This window comes from Mustela lutreola, chromosome 4, assembly GCF_030435805.1.
Source record: "Mustela lutreola isolate mMusLut2 chromosome 4, mMusLut2.pri, whole genome shotgun sequence".
Lineage (NCBI taxonomy): Eukaryota > Metazoa > Chordata > Mammalia > Carnivora > Mustelidae > Mustela > Mustela lutreola.
In genome coordinates, this window is record NC_081293.1 from 16,425,913 (window position 1) to 16,441,902 (window position 15,990).

The following is a 15,990-nucleotide window of genomic DNA, read 5'->3' on the forward strand; positions in this document are numbered from 1 at the left end:
AGACTGATACAAAGCGAAGGTCAAGCAAAGCTTTATTTCGCACCAAGCATCGAAAATCAAACCGAACGTTCGAGGCCACGCCTCTTACAGAGAGGGCGACCTCTCTCTGCTTCACAGACTAGCTGTTAAGGGCAAAGGCCATGTGGTTGGGCCTGGCCATGCACAGGTGGCCAATGAGATTGTAACACACAGAGAAAGCTGCACAGTCATGCTAGGTCACACATAAGTGACCAATTGAATCACTATTTATCCTATAGTAGATATTTGAACTAGCCTATCACCTTGGTCAGAATTGGCGCCCAAAAGGTGCCCAATTAGTAAGGGCGGGGCCCATACTCCTAGGGAGTATGCGCCCCCACTGATTGGATGTCTCCACCTGGCCTGACCCACCCTTGTATTTGGGCTTTGGTACCTGGGACTGGTTTCCGGGACTTGTTTTTAAGTAAGTCCCCTGGGGGAAGAGGGGACAGGGACAGTTGAAGTTTTGTTGCATAAACAACAAAATCACTGCTTAACCGGATGGGATGGAATCGCTCTGGCTAAATAGGCCCTTACAGTTGGGAGGTTATTCTGAAGAAAATCAAGAGGTTTTGAAGATTTCGGGGCAGTCAACACAAATGTATGTGTTAGAAATGAAGAGAACGTGAATTAGAAATCGATACACACACATGAATTGAATAGTATAAAAGCATACGAATTAGAGATTAACAGGAGAACTGGGCCAACTCTCGAACCTCGACAAACACATTGTAATCATGGGGTCTCTGTGAGGTGTTGATGTTTAAGACGAGGCCCTTGCCTTGCTTAGAATTTTCTTGGGGGGCTGGGTAAAAGCTAACAGACATAAAATAGTTAAGAGATAGATTTGCGGGGTTTTATATCTTGAAAAGGAGAGATAGGGGTAAGTTGGGGTTGTTTGAGCTACTTGGTGAAAGAGGATATATGAGAAACTAATTTAGCAACACAAAACACAGTATGTAAATAATTCATGAGTGACCAATTGAACTGCTCTTTAAAAAGCTCATTTAATTCAAATGAAATTTGGTTATGTAAGTGTTGCTCTTATGTTTGGGATGGCATTCACTGGCTTTACTCCCTGTAGAGCTCTTGTAGATTATGGATTTAAAAACACCTAAGAACACTGTTTGCTTATGACAGACGTTTTTTCAAGAAGAAAAAGTTTCATAAAGTCAAATTACATTCTCTGTATAAGCCCCTCTGTTATTTCGAAATGGAAAGCAAGAGCTTGAGATCATAAAATGGCATCAAAGCAGTGCAAAGCAGTGCTTTATACACTATTAGATAATGTTATTAAACTGTTTTTTTAAGTTTGTTTGAAAGAACAGTTACAGACTTCCTGTTGGGGCTCTGAGCTCTGATTACATATCACATGGGATAAGTAGATAAAATTGTAAGTGAACTAAAAGCAACAGTGTCTGGAAGGGGAATAAAAACCAAATACCCTGGTTTTGCTAAATCAGCCATTGTGTATGTATGAGGGTCTTTTATCCACAGAAAGAGTGCTGAACTCTGTTATGTTTTGAGGTTTTGAAATAGGTTTATTGAGATATAGTCACATACTGATTAATCCACTCATTTAAAGAATGCAATTCTGGATGCCTGGATGGCTTAGTGGATTAAGCCTCTGCCTTCAGCTCAGGTCATGATCTTAGAGTCCTGGGATCGAGTTCCACATTGGGCTCTCTGCTCAGCGGGGAGCCAGCTTCTCCCTCCACCTGCTCCTCTCTCTGCCTGCCTGTCCCCCTGCTTGTACTCTCTCTTTCTCTCTGATAGATAAATAAATAAAAATCTTTTTTTTTTTTAAGTGTGTAATTCAAAGAGTTTTAGTATATTTACAGAGTTTTGCAACCATCACCACAAAAGAGTATTTTTATCACCCCAAAAAGAAACCCCAAATCCATTAGCCGTCACTCTCCAGGCCTCGCCTCCCTTACCCACCCCATACTCTCGCCCATTCCCATCCTAGACAGCAACTAATCTTTTGGGGTCTATAGATTTGCCGATTCTGGACATTTCACATACAAGGAATGGGGTATGTGTTCTTTTGTGATGTGCTTTTTTTCACTTGACATATGTTTTCAAGTTTCATCCATGTTGTAGCATGTATCAATACTATGTTCCTTTTTATGGTCAAAAATAGTCCATTGTTAGAAAATGCCACATTTTATTCATCCATTCATCTGCTGGTGGACATGTGAGTTGTTTCCACTCTTTGGCTATTATGAGTAATGCTGATATTAACATTTTGTACAGGTTTGTGTGTGGACATACAGTTCCAATTCTCTTAAGTAGATACCTAGAAATGGAATTGCTGGGTCCTATGGTCGCTGTGTTTAAACTTTTTGAGGAACTACCAAATTGTTTTCTGGAGTGCTGTCTCACTTGACATTCCAGTTGGCAATGCAGGAGGATTCCAACCTCTCCACATCCTCTCCAACGCTTGTTATTGTCTATCTTTTTGATTACAGCCATTTTGGAGAGTGCGACGTGGTATCTCATTGTGGTTTTTTATTTGCATTTCCCTAATGACATCTTAAATTCAGCATCTTTTCACTATTTCCAAAGAAGCCACATACAGAGACCTCAGCTCAATGCAAGTTCTAAAAGGTATTATTAATCCTAAGCAAAACAGTTTTATAGACTGGCTTTGATTTGCTAGAAAATGATGGTGTTTCAAAATCACACGCCTACAATTTCGGTTCGGTGAGATTTTTTTGAGTTAGTAACAGAACAAATTTAAGATGTGTAGCAGCATTCCAGGGATCATGAAGTGATTCTATACCAGGCAGGTAAGACAGACTTAGTGCCTCAGCTTACAGAAAGGAAGCAAAGCCAATCATAATTATAAGTTAGAAAGGAGGATTTAAGATAGGAGGGTTTTACATATCAGGATGGATAGCACTAGCTGACCTTGAATAAGCAAAGCTCTTTATAAAAATGGCCCGCAATGTTGCTGCGATATATAACCATAAATCTTAACCCAGATTTAAAAATTTTTAAATTACAGCATGCTATTTAAGATCGTCTCTGAAAGCTAGATAAGGAAATAAATAACTTATCTGGGTCCTGTTTAGCCCTGAATCCTATAATTATATAATCCCTGGCTAACATTAAGTTTTCCTTTAAGAACATAATAAGAGCATACTGTTTTAAACAACCCAGCGATTCATATGCCATGAGAATAATCAGCCAAGAAACTTATCTTTTTGTTTCAAAGCTGTTGACTTTTATGTAAGAACGCTATACTCCTTCCAGGTTGTGCTCTGGTAATTTATTCATTGGTATTACAGATTTTAACAAGTTTCTGACAAAGAACAGGTGACATAAGTTGGGAGTCATTAGAAGTTCAGCATAAAGTTCTTTTTGTCACCGTTCAAAATCCCCGGACAAGAGGAAACAGATGGGTTTGGTTACATTAGCCTTGCTGTGCCAAATAAACAGTCAAAGAAAACGTTAACTATCCTTTTGCTGTGTGTCTGTAGCTAGGCTAGGAATGGTACTTGATGCTAACCACGCTAGCTTGTCAGCTGCTAAATATTTAACAATAGAAGCTGGAATTTTAAAAATATGCAACATTAAAAAGCGTGTTTGAATCCCCATTGGATGACTTTATTTATTTATGAAGTCATCATAAAATAGACGCTGATTAAGGGTGAGACCCTGAACACGTTGAGTAGAAGAAGGGGTCTGGATTCCTTAGGGAAGTCCTCAGGAATCAGTTAGCATTCCAAGTGGGCTTTTAAACATGAGTACAATTGGGATTCTCAGAGGGAGGACAAAGCTAAGAGCGGCATTTACATCTTAAAAAAAAAAAAAAATCGTACATAGTTATGAGTAAAAGCATCCTCTCGAGAAAGAGATGAAATAACATTCTCACATCCAAGAAATAGGTAAATGTCCATCGAAGTCGTTCAGGCAAGAAGCAGAGCAGTTAAAAAACCACCAACAAGACAGAGATGCCTGCCTCTACAGGGCTAGAGGAATACACAGAGCAAATGAGACACAGTCCATGATAGTGCAAATGGAATGGTGTGAGCAGAAGCAGAGTCCAAGATGGGGGTGGAAGGACAGAGGAGAGTTGCCGGATGAAAGCCAAGCCAGCTCATCATCCCCTCCTGGCATTCAGTCACATTCAAAGCAACAACCCGACAAAGACAAATCGGAAGGCTTTTGAATCTTTCCTGCAGTGTCACAAAAAGGTCAGAAGGAGAGTCTCATTTTCAGTGTATTTTACCAAGTTACAATTTACTACAAAGGAGAGAGTTCTTAAGCTACAATGTTAATGGAATTTCAATTAAATCGATGGCCAGATCATGCTTATTTTTTTTCTCCTCTTTCTATCCCAAGACTCCTTTAATACCTGAAAGGTATTAAAAAGGAATCAGTTAAGAAGGATGAGAGATTTCAACAGGAAATGTCTGGAGGACAGAAAAAAATAAGCTGGACTGCATAGATGATAGATAGTCTGATGGAGGATCTGCAGTGAAATGAAGCCATGTATTTGTGTGCATTGTGTGTGTATAATGATGTAAGCGAAAAACTAATGATACTGTTAACTTGAGGCGAAATAACAGCTGTAGAAGAAAGGAACCTACAAGAAAGTAAATGGAACCAGTATGCTGCAATGAACAATATGTACATACTCAGGCTGATGTAAATAGTGATGAATGATTCAATCAAAATCAATGACAAGGTGCTATAAGGAATGGGGAAAGGGGAAAGTGTGAGAGAGAATGGCTACATCAGCTCCCTGCTGAAAACTCTGCCACTGCTTCCGACAGAAAAAAAAGTGAAATTCCTGGCTGTGTTTTTGAAACCCCCACATCATCTGGTCCCTGTCTGCCTCCCTGATCTCATATCCTCCAGCTCTCCCTTTTGCAACCACCAAGGCATGGCACCGACGTCTTTCTCTTCTTCAAACAAGTCAGGGTCTTTCTCTCCTCAAGGCCTTTGTTCCTGGTCGTTTCTCTGTGTGAATTGTTCTTTTGGCTGAGAGTAAGTCCATCCCCGATACCCATTCTCCTCTTCTTCCACAGTAATAGAACTTTAGCTCAGCTCATGGCTGCCCAGAAGAGAAACCACATTTCAAGCTTCTCTTGCAGGTAGGTATGTCTATGAGACTACATTCTAGCCAAAAGGAGGTAGGCAGAAGAGGTGGGCAATTGCTGAACTGTGCCCTTACAGAGAGGTGACTTGCCCTTCTCCTTCTCCCATGTTGCTATTGGAACACAAATGTGGTGCCGCCATCTTGGACCATACAGATGGTGGAGCAAGAAACTAGAAGGGGCCTGGACCTCTGGAAGACCTACCCTCAGGCTATTATATAAGGCAAAAAAATAGACTTCACTCCCTTAAACTACTGCAGTGTCTGTTACCTGCACCCAACCTGTATCCTAATTAACACAGCTCTTACCATAGATCTTCACAGTGCAACTCAACTCAGATGCTGTCTCAGAGGAAGTTGGTCTTTTTAATCTCTATTACCATGTTTTATTTTCTTTATAGCACACAGCAGCATACTAAATTGTTTTATTTAGTTATTCATTTTGTAATTGTCCTAGAATTTTTCCTAGAATGTAAGTTTCATGAATGCAATGATCATATTTGTTTTGTTCATTGCCTGGAATAGTGCCTGGCCATCTGAATAATATATATTTGTTGAATGATTGGCTGTATCACTCTGCAAGTTGATAGGTAAAATAGATGAATCAATTTTTTTTAAAAGTGTCAGGGTGCCTGGGGATGGCAGAGTCGGTTAAGCATCTGAGTCTTGGTTTTGGCTCAGGTTGTGATCTTGGGGTCATGAGATCAAGCCCTGAGTCAGGCTCCGTGCTCAGTGCAGAGTCTGCTCCAGAATCTCTTTCTTCCTCTCCCTCTGCCCCTCCCCCTACTCAGGTAGGCTCTCCCTCAAATAAATAAATAAATCCTAAAAAAAAAAAAAAAGTGCTATACCCATAAATATAGAGATAAGTTTGGAGAAATAGCAGATAAAATATTCTTAAATGGCTGCTTCTAAAAACCAGGGCTGAAATGGGGACAGGTGACACAGGGTGCTGCTGCTTTTTATTATAAATGCTTTAACATTATTTGATTTTTTTTTAAATGTTGGAAGAGGTCAAAGTTAGAAATAAATCAATAAAACACTGTGGAGTCATCAAGTGATGTGTGGAAGAATGGCTAATAACGTGGAAAGACAGCCACGACGTGAAAATAAAGCGAGTGGGTTACATAACAGATCGGTATGTAGAGCAAGATCCAGTTTGGTATATGTACAAAACACATATGCATAAAAAAGACCATATTATAGTCAATGCATATGGCAAATTCCTAACTTTAGATGGAAGTGATGTTCAATTTTTTATTAATAGAATCGGTTTTTCCTCATTAACAATGTTGAATGAATATAAGACTTCAGGTTTGAAGGGATACCGTGTTGCCACAGGCCTTGGCCAAGCCCTTGCTTTAGCCATCTAATGAGAAGTTTTACCCATTCTAAGAGCAGTAAGGAGCCACTGAAGTATATTAAGCAGAGCTGATGCGAAAAAAAAAAATCGGTTGTAGGTAGATTTTTCTCCCCTGTATTGTGGAAATGGTTTGGAAAGGCAAGCTTTGAATCACAGAAATGAATTAGGAAGCAGGTGAGGCCATCAAGGCAAGAAAGGAGGGATAGGAACCTATCATAGGAGAGTAGCAGTCTGGTAGAGAGAAGGCGGCTGTCTCAGAAACAAGAGGGTGCTGTTAGCAGGATGGGTGGTGAGAGTGAGAAGTGTCCGAGGCTGTGAGCTCCTGGAACGCAAAGACCTTCTTGACCTCATAGATTGCTCCATCCCTGGCCCACCTAGCACAGTCTCTGGTCCATACTGCCATGAGTAAATGTTGTGATCTAAAGAAGAGGAGAGAATCAAAGATGAGGCTCAGAAGTCTGATGACGTTACCTGGGTGAGGGATGGGGTGTTCGCTGAACGGTGACACAAGGACCGGCGTGGGTAGAAGGAGACGAGCTTGGACTTGCATTGTTGAAATTCCTGATGCTCCTTCATCATGAACACCTACCATGATCTCAGTTCGAGATAGGTTTGCGGTCACCAGCATAAAGATGGTGCCTTGAGTCAGAGAAGAGTATTGGGTGAGAGGAGAAGATAGGACAGACCCTCTGAGCAGCTCCCAAATTAAAGGACAGTTGGCTAAGGAGGAGAATCAAAGGAAGTGACCTGAGAGGCAGAGGCGGGGATCTCTGGCATCACAAAAGAAGGGAGAGTCCGCAGTGAGAACAGTTGCCAACAGAGCATTGGGATCAGTCCTGAAAAACACCCATTACGTTTAAAACAAAGGGGTTGTTGGTGACATCGAGTGGGGGTTTCAGGATGCCCAGGGCAACTGGAGATTGGGAACCATTTTACTGTGTTAAGGAGACTGGTGGGATGATCTACGACCTTTCCTCCTTTTTAGTTTTCTCCCCTTTATTTTGAATGTGTCTCTGAACTTGTACCCACCGCTGCACTGTCACCTTATCAACGTTCCAATGGCGAGTTTGGCAGCAGGGAGGTTTTTCCACTTGGTCACACTGGTAATCTGTGCACTATCAGGAGGCTGACAGGGACTTGTTTGTGGTGGTTCTGAATGGGGCTGTTACAAAACCAGTCCTCCAAGTACTTGGCTTTCCCCGCTGCATGATTATACCCGTAGTTCCTGCATGTCCTTTCCATCTTTCCTGGAATAAAGACACATACACACGCACAAATCCAGAAAAAGGATAATCGACTTTGTGATATCAAAAATTACACTGCCAGGGGTGCCTGGGCGGCTCAGTCGGTTAAGCAGCTGCCTTCAACTCAGGTCATGATCCCAGGGTCCTGGGATCGAGTCCCACATCGGGCTCTCTGCTCAGCGGAGAGCTTGCTTCTCCCTCTCCCTCTCCCTCTCCTTCTTCCTCTGCCTGCCACTCTGCCTACTTGTGCTCGCTCTCTCTATGTCAAATAAGTTAGTAAATAAATAAATAAATAAATATTTTAAAAATGAAAATTACACTGCCACCATAGTCTAGATTATTTTTTTTAATATTTTATTTATTTATTTGAGAGAGAGACAGAGAGAGAGCATGAGAGGGGAGAAGGTCAGAGGGACTAGCAGACTCCCCGTGGAGCTAGAGCCCAACGTGGGACCCGATCCCAGGACTCTGGGATCATGACCTGAGCCAGAGGCAGTTGCTTAACCAACTGAGCCACCCAGGTGCCCCCATAGTCTAGATTATTATTATTTTTTAAGATTTTATTTATTAATTTGACAGAGAGAAATTACAAGTAGATGGAGAAGTAGGCAGAGAGAGAGAGATAGGGAAGCAGGCTCCCTGCTGAGCAGAGAGCCCGACGCGGGACTCGATCCCAGGACCCTGAGATCATGACCTGAGCCGAAGGCAGCGGCTTAACCCACTGAGCCACCCAGGCGCCCATAGTCTAGATTATTGATTGACATTTCCATTGTGTATTTTCTGAACTTTCTTGCCCAAGGATGTTCTCACGCCTGGCTATTTTCTGAATATAGCCTTTTCCTCTTCTTCGTTCATCCCTCAAGCCATTATTTCTCTTTCTATCTTAGCTCCATAATATTATTACTTTTCCTTTATAATCAACCAGCCCTGTTTCTTGATTCTCCTTGAACAACACAAAATCTCTCTCTATCATTTTTCTCATCTTTCATGATTTCCTCTTTGTAATAAGTCTTGGAAGCGGTGATTTGGAAAATTATATTGGAATATTAAGGGCATGTTGATTTTGTGGTAGAGTATACTGTATTCAACGAAGTGCTTCTAATTATATACTACCTTTTTTATCATCAAAACATTCATTCAAAAAACACTTCACTGAGCACCTTCCTACTCGTGGGTCCCACAAATGGGCCATAAATACCCATAGCAAATACAAGCCCCAGCCACTGACAGGAGGTTTGGGGGACAAGATGAGATGAGATTAGTCTTCACGCTTGGAAAATCCGGAGATAAAGCCACGGTCGCATTCCACAGGGGGAGTGGTGGTCTCTGTTACAGCAGCCCAGACAAGGGCAGCTGAAGTGATGAATGGCAGGTCTTGAGTACCTTTTAGTGATGAACAGGAGTGGATAAAGCACCCCACACTCCACCTTGCCTCTCTGGTGATGAACACCTCTTGACTGGAATAGCGACCAACCAAAGGGAAAGGGGGGGGTGGGTTTCCAGTTCCATTTAAACCTGGTGAAATTAGCCAGAGAAGCTGGGAATATAACACCATTTTTTGATGGTCTGAGGGGCCAGGGGTTAGCTCTGCAAAAATCGTCATCAGACAACTTGTAATTAATGTAGGGCTCTTTCAGAAGAAATCTTGCTTAGGCACCAGATATAGTAATGAAAACCTTTGGCTTAATGTCCTGAGGCTATAATTTAGGCCTGGTTCTGCCACTAATTTTGTGACTTTTAGCAAATTAATCCACTTCTCCAAATTAATGAAACCCAGTCTCAGTTTCCTCCACTACAGTTGAGAGAGCAGATTGCTCTCTAGATCATGCTTCTACAATTCTGTGTGTCTTTTAGCTCAGTTTCTTTCTTTCTTTCTTTTTTTTTTTTTCAGAGTGTTTCTTGTTGGTGTTTCATGTTTCATTTTTCCAGGGCTTAGACATAATGGTATTTATCAACCTAATGAATCTGTTCTACAGTATTAAAATATGTCAGATGAGAAAATGTTTTGTGTACTCCTCACTTAATATTTACCTTTTTTGTGTATAAACAGCAGAATTCCCCCAGCTTAGATATGGGATCACAGAGGTCGACTAATGGGGAATCAGTCCCTTGTAAGGGTATTAACTACAATATGGTCATATTAACTCTAAAATCGGGCCAGATGCCCACAGCAACAGAACAGGCTGTCAGTAAGTGGTGGAAAGAGAGAGCAGAACACATTCATTCTTTAGTATTCTCAGGGTATAGTCAACACATAGGAACAAAACAAACCCACAGAGGTAGATTATTGATTTTGATCAATAAGGTGTTGGTACAGATCATTGGTAAGACCTATGTATTATATCAACTGCCAAATGATCATTTTATGGTTCAGAACTGCCAATTCCAGAATCACCTAGTGATGCGTTGCATTAACGGGCTTTGGCAGGACTAAGGGACCTCTTTGATGATTCCCTGTGTGGATAACACACCACAGTATCTGTGTGGTACATAAAATAAAGTGAGGGTCCAAGAGGCATCAAAGAAAAGGATGCATTTAAAGGTTTGAGGTGGTTATGGGGAGAATCGAAAATTGAAACATAAGGAAGTTGAATGGCCCGGAGTAAGAACTGCTCATTTTGACTCGTAGGAGAAAACTTTTGCATCCCATTGCCTTCCACGCATCCAGGATTCCCTCTATAGGCTTAAGATAGTCAAGTTTCCAGAGGGGGGATGGGTCTATTCGCAATCAGGAAAAGCAAGACCAGGCAATGGCCCCTAGTGGGGGCACAAGGAAACAGAGCTATTTTGCTTTTTTAAAAAAAAGAGTGGCTTTTAAAAGTTGCATTTCTCGCTCTCTCCCCTCTCTTTTCCTTCTCTGGATTATTCTCCAGAGGCAGCTCCTCAACCACAAAAAGCAGGGCTACAAACAGTGCCAGGGGTCAAACCCCACTGCTAAAGATCACCCATTCTTGCAACTCCTTTCTTCCTGAGCACATAGCTAAATGTTCAAGAGATAATAAGCATTTCCCTCTGTTTATCCCTAAAGGGGTCCATGGAGACATTTTTTCATCATTTCCTGGCTTGGTGAGAGAGGATGTTGTCAACCAACTGCCATTTTACTGGTGAGATTACAGTGTCAAGACCGAAGGGCAGCTGGTTTGCTTCACCGATAAAAGAATGAAAGCCCTTTCTTGTAAATAGCTTTGTCTGTGTTAGCAACCTCTTAAATCGTCTTGCTACCCTCACATTCCCCAACTGCAGCTTCAAAAGCTCTGCTCCATTCCTAGGCTGTGTTACCCTGGTGACTAATCTTGATAATCAGCTCTTGGAGTTTTCCTTGGAGACAGTGTCTTAGCACCTGTGTATGATGGCTTTGAATGCGGTGGGACAGGTGACTGTGGCCCGTGGCAGGTGTGCCTGTGCCTGGTAATGGTGGTGATGGGGTAGGGTGGGGAGTTGAGGGGGAAATGCTCCCTTGCTACGATCTGAACAATGGTGTGCTACTGAATTTTGCCACCACTTCGCATGGCATGTGTGATGGTTAACTTAAACATGTGAAAGGGGATTTATTCCCAGCCAATGCTGAGGTGCTGGAGAGGCGGCCTCTTGGCTTTTTGGAAGTTCTGAATCTCACGTCCAAGTTCTGCTAGGAGTTGACACTGACCTACTTTGTCTTCTAAAAATGGTCATGTGACAAAGTTTGCAACAGTTTCTGGAAAAAGAGGTAGGGTGAGAGGAGAAAAGAGTATAGTGCCTAAATGAACCAAAAAAGGAGGAGTCAGAGGAGGAGGGAAAGAGAAGAGGAAAGGGAAGAGGAAGAGAGGAAGGGAGGGGGGGGCTAGTGGAGAGAACAAGAAGGGGAAGAAGGAGAGGCAGGAGGGGGAGGAAGGTAACCAGATGATGAAATGAGGACAGTTTGCGGGGTGGGGGGTGAGGGTGGGGAGCATTTGCCGTTATATCTTCCCAAAGCTTCCAGAAACTTCCTACTGTGTAATGCTTAGGTCACTCACAAAAGGGTCTTTTAACTCCTCATGGGTTTCTTTCTGAGCTTAGGCGGAAATTAATCCAGATGGCAGCTTAGTAAGTGGGTGGGAAGAGCTAAACCAGCTCTCCCTTGCTCTAGGCTTTCTCAGAGCATGGTCCATGGGCCTTTCTTAGAGTCACCTAGGGCTCTAGTTATTTAAAAAAAAAAAAAAAAAAAAAAAAAAAGGACAGATTCCTGGACCTAAATCATATCTTCTGGGGTGGATTCTGGGGATTTGTAATCTTCTGGTGTTTTTACTTCTGTATTTAAGGAGGAAGAGCCCCAGATGCTTATTAGTGCCCATAAAAATTCACGAACCACTGCTTTAATCCATAGGACTCAGAGCTCTGTTTTTCTCTCTGTAAAAGATAGCACTTAACAGCTTTTAGCGTTTGAATCATCAGCCAAGACACGTGGGTGTTGCTTAGCTCTAAGCATCCTGAAGCATTAGAGAAATATGTGGGTACAAATACTGAAAGAGAAAACTGTGGCTACATCGTTATGACAGAGTCAGAGAGCATAAAAGATATTAGTTTAATAGGTCACTTAAAACAGTGGGAACCAGGAACCACATGAGCCAATGGCTTAAACACCTATGTAAGCACATGTCCTGAGAAAGATGGTGCACCTGAAAACGGAGCTCCAAGAAGGAAGTGGCTTTGCTGAGGATCCCTTCACAGGCTGCCCTGCAGTGAATTTCCAGCACATGGCTCAGCATGCACAATGTGTGGGCTGCCAGGCCAGCTACTGTAATCTAAGGCAGAAACACATCACGATCTAGTGCCTAGCCAGTTGGCTGGCTTACCCCCATCCTACAAACCCATACTGCCATGTTTTCTCTGGTGGGCTCAATGGGCGTGAGCTTCCGGAAGCTACTCATGAATGACCCACAAAGCAGAGGGAAATCAGGATCATGGAGGGGGCCCAGACTGCCGACGGTGTGGTGAAAAATAAAACACGGAGTGCATGGAAAGCCTGGTGTCCTAGAATACTGAAGGCAACAGACAAAACAGCCATATAGAAGTCCTTATGCTTTCCATTTTTTGTCCCATAATGACACATCCATTAAACATCATTTTTCTCTGGTAGGAGTTGAACAAAGAAATTCCTGTATGTGCTTTAGTTTAAACCAAACTAAATCTATTAAGAATAGGATCTGAAAAACAATCTGAGGGTTTTGAAGGGGCGGGGGCTTGGGAGGTTGGGGAGAGTCTGATGGTGGGTATTACAGAGGGCACATATTGCATGGAGAACTGGGTATGGTGCATAAACAATGAATTCTGTTACACTGAAAAGAAATTAATTAAATAAATAAATAAATAAATAAAATAGGATTATTAAATAAACAGGATCAAAGAATCAAACATTCTGAGAAGAAAACAGTCAATGGTAGCTTGCTTTTGGTCTCCAAAATTAAAGATTTTTTGGCAGTCAATAATTCCTTTTGAGAGGATTAAGTGAACATTTTGTGAAGTGATGAATAGAAAACAATTCTGGGGGCGGCTGCCTGGCTCAGCTGGTAGAACATGCAACTCTTGATCTTGGGGTTATGAGTTTGAGCCCCGCATTGGGGGTAAAGATTACTTAAAAATAAAATATTTTTTAAAAAAAGAAAGGAAACAATTCTGGGTTTTTGTTTATGAAGGTTTATGTTGATAAATTAGTCCTCTGCTTTTCCTTCATCCTAGTAGGGTTTGATAAATACTGCTTACCTATTGACCCGACATCCTTTTGTTGTTTTTTTTCTAACAAAAAACCTAGGTAGGTGACTAGGGAGATGTGCCCAGCAGGGACAGAGGAAGAAAAAGCTGGTTAGGAAGAGGGAACAGCAATGTGCATACATCTAGAGGTAAAGAAGAACTTAGAGCCTTTCAGGAGCTAAGTGGAAACCAGTAACTGGAGTGTGGGATGCTCAGAGACGGTGACCATGATGGTGGGGCTGCCATCGCGTGGGGCCTGGGTGATGGTGACAAGGCAGCTAGTTTCCATGTGGGTGATGGAATGCTGTCAGAAGTGCTGGGAGTGACCTGATCCACATGTTCAAAGATGTGAATTTGTTTCTCAAAATTTGCAATAAATAAAGGTAGAAGAAGAGGAAAATAAAATAGTCCATGTTTTGTTGTTATCCTGATTTTTTTGGTTGGTCAACTATTGTTGCTGACAATTAATTAATTAGACTTTATATTATTTTACTTTATTTATTTATGTTTAAAAAATTTTTTATTTTATTTGACTGAGAGAGAACGAGCACAAGCAGAGGGAAGCAGCAGAGGAAGAGGAAGAAGCAGGCTCCCCACTGAGCAGGGAGCCAGACAAGGATCTCGATTCCTGGAGTCGTGACCTGAACCGAAGGCAGACGCTTAACCGACTGAGATACCCAGGTGCCCCTAGACTTTGTATTATTTTAAAAAGTAATAAATACAGGTACCCCCCACTTTTCAAAACTTCACATTCCACCACTTTGCTTTTCTGAAGGTCCTACCTGAGTACCTGCTCTCACTAACCATAAGAAATCCAGAGGGGCTTTTTGCTTTTGGGGAAAAAAAGATGGAAAGAGAAAAGAGGGGTCAGCGTTTCTTTGGTGTTTGGTGGCAACCCCTTACAGAGGCAGCACGCCCGAGCAGTGAGGGTGTCGATGCCAACTTGCCCCCGTGGGGGCGACAATCATGGCATGAAGCCTCCAGAGCTCTGAACTGTGTCTGTGAGCAACTGTGCTTTATCTCCGTTTATTTTGTGCAGGATGTGTCTGTCCTGGGCATCAGAAAAGCCTAAGGAGCTTCTGGCTGGCTCAGTCACTTGAGCGTCCCACTCTCGATTTTGGCTCAGGTCACGATCTCAGGATCCTGAGATCGAGCCCCGCATTGGGCTCCACACTGGGCGTGGAGCCTGCTTAAGATTCACTCTCTCCCTCCCTGTCTGCCTCTCCCCAGCTCACCTTCTTTTTAAAAAAAGAAAAAGAAAAAGAAAAGCCCAAGAGAGGTTATCTTTTGATTCTGGAAACGCTAAAAAATTTTGCGTGTCAATGAACGGTAATTACCTCCAAGCTTTACAACATTGGCTGACGTAGGGTTTCATAGGAGCAGTCTACTCTTGGTTGGTAGGGGTGGGGGTGGGGGAGTGAAGGGGTGAGCAACCTGTGCTTAAAACAAGGACCACACTTTGGGGTGACTAAGCATCCATTGCCAGCCACCAGCCCGGGACCCCCAAGTCATGATAGACACTCGATGATTTCTTCTTGCTAATGCTGCTTACTCTACTTCTGTCTGGAAAGGAAAAGACCCAGATAAGGAATATGAATCCATGATGTCTGTAAAACATTATCAAAAGGAATACAAAAGGAGGCTAGGAACTCAGTGAATAGAAACCATAGAAAAACTTGTCATGGAATAGGTGTTGAACTTCTGAGTTGTTGACTACACACATGAAGCCACTGTTAATGATTTGTAATACTCCTTACGACATAAGCTTTTTATCTCTTTACTTGTTAAATTTTGCTGTGTTATCAGATTCCATTAAGATTACTGACTAGGGTTCCTGGGTGGTTCAGTCAGCAAAGCGTCTGCCTTCGATTCTGGGATCCTGGGCTCCCCTCTCAGTGGGGAGCCTGCTTCTCCCTCCCTCTCTGTCCTACCCGCCCCCCCTCCCCCCGCACTCATGCTTTCTCTCTCATTCTTGCTCTCGATCTCAAATAAATAAACAATATCTTTTTTTTTTTTTTTTAAAGATTTATTTATTTATTTGACAGAGAGAGATCCCAAGTAGGCAGAGAGGCAGGCAGAGAGAGAGAGGAGGAAGCAGGCTGCCTGCTGAGCAGAGAGCCCGATGCGGGACTCGATCCCAGGACCCTGAGATCATGACCTGAGCCGAAGGCAGCGGCTTAACCCACTGAGCCACCCAGGCGCCCCAATAAACAATATCTTTAAAAAAATAAAAATAAATTTTGAAAGTGTACTGACCATTCATCACTTACGTATTTTGAAAGAAAAATCCATTGTATTTCCAAATATCATCCCTTTCCTCCCTGATTTTTGCCATTTCTGTATTTATCGTTGCTTTGGTAATCAGTCCATTCATCAACTTTTCAGAAGCCCAGCTTCGAAATTGCACCCCCCATACTCTCCCAAATAAAATTGTTGACACTCAGAAACATAAAGAAACTTAGGTAAAAATTTTCCACGTACATGTGACCCTAATTCATCCAGTGTAAAAATGACCTTTGAGAGTAAAAATAAGAGGAAAAAAATCACTGTTGAGA